We start from the raw sequence: 1,775 nt of genomic DNA, 5'->3' as shown, positions 1-1,775 counted from the left end.
AAAAAAAAAAAAAAAAAAAAGTGATGGAGACGGAGACGAAAATTAACTAAAAATAAACAAAAACCTTTGAAATAAGAAAAACCCAGAGGGATGGGATGGGGATGATGAATGACAAGTGACAAGTGACGACGTCGTTTCTAAAAGTCCACAAATGGGCTATATATCTCAATTGTTAATGGGCCGTGTGTTAGTCCAACTACAAGGTTACTTTGTATTGAGGGTTAAAAGAGCCCATAGTGCAATGAACAGTTTCTCTTTTCTTTTTCTCTTCGATCGTAAAGTTTTTTTTTTTTGTTAAAGAAAACTGAAAAGTTTTTTGATTTTTATTCTTTCCAACTCAACTCCACGTTTCTTCTTCTCTCGAGGCTTTATTTTTTTCACCTAACAAAAATCTTTACAGGTACAAAGTTAAACGATTTGTAATATCTTGGATAAGATGTCTCATGCATGCATGAGATAAAAAGAAAAGTAAATTCTTGGATTTTTAGGTGCATGATTAAAGACAAATGCATCGGATCTTGGATTTTTCTTCTGTGCATCGGCTACTCAATCTCAGCCAATAGCCTCACGTTTTTCTTCGACGTATATATTGTTACAGTAATTTTATCATATTTAAACAACTTGCTAAGTCTTGGATAGAAAAGTTTCTATAAATTCGTGTTGAACTAGGATAAACACATTTGTTCAACCAATTTCAATTGTAAGATTAACTGACGAATATAGTGATGCAATATAGGAAATGAGGTATAAACTAATTAAACACATTCGTTCATTCCATTCCTTATATTTAACATTTTCTTCTTCTGGTGAAAATTAACTTAAATATATTATGGGGTATATAATTATATATACTTGAGATAAACTATATATATAACTTGATAAGAAAAGAAAGAAAAGATCAGTATTCTTTAAGTGAGGATTCCCAAAAATAAGCAGCCTTAATAAAAATAAGTTATGGATCGTCCATACAGAGATCGACTTTAGCAAGTTGATAAAGAAATGGTCAGATCTCAAGGTGGAAACTGTCCCTGAGAAAAAAAAAAGCTAGATTTGATCTCTGATGCTGTCTTTAACCCACAATATTAATTTGATTCATAAAAAAATGTAATCTCAAGAAAAATAACTTTAAAAAATGGCAATAGGGTTAGGCTTTTGTTCTGTAAAAATTGGGTGTCTGATTCCACTTTGAAGCCTCTTTCACCTTTGCTGCGTCATCGCCGGTCACGACCTTCCTATTAGATTGATGCCTCAGATTATAATAATATAGATAAAAGGGTTGGTCCGTCGTTTGTATGTCATAAAAGTTTTAATTGCCATATTAAAGTTGTCTGTGTGCTAACGTTGCAAAAGCGCATCTTTATCGTGTATTAGATTACACTATAGGACTTTTGTAATAAGCCGGTATAGCGTATACATTGTGTTATAAACTTATAATTAGTTCGTATATAACGTCAAAACAACAGTTTATTTAACATGTATGATGTCTAAATCTTTCTATCATTTTAGGTCTATCGTGCCAATTGACTCTTTTTCAAAACAAATGAAAAAAAAAACAAATCAAACTAAACCAAAGTTAGAACCAACGGGACAAGCGGTCTCCATCAAAACCCAAAAAAGAAGAATTTTTTAACTTTTCGTAAACACAAAACTCACTTTTTTGGTATTTTGATAATTTAAATGATACAAAAGAAAAAATTACAAGTTTTCAACTATCCTCCTCCTCGCAACACCGTTGTTTGAGGGATTCTCCGCCTCAGCAAAACCCAAAAAGACAT

This window comes from Camelina sativa, chromosome 4 (assembly GCF_000633955.1).
Source record: "Camelina sativa cultivar DH55 chromosome 4, Cs, whole genome shotgun sequence".
NCBI classification, from domain to species: domain Eukaryota; kingdom Viridiplantae; phylum Streptophyta; class Magnoliopsida; order Brassicales; family Brassicaceae; genus Camelina; species Camelina sativa.
Note: the sequence above shows the minus strand (reverse complement) of the source record.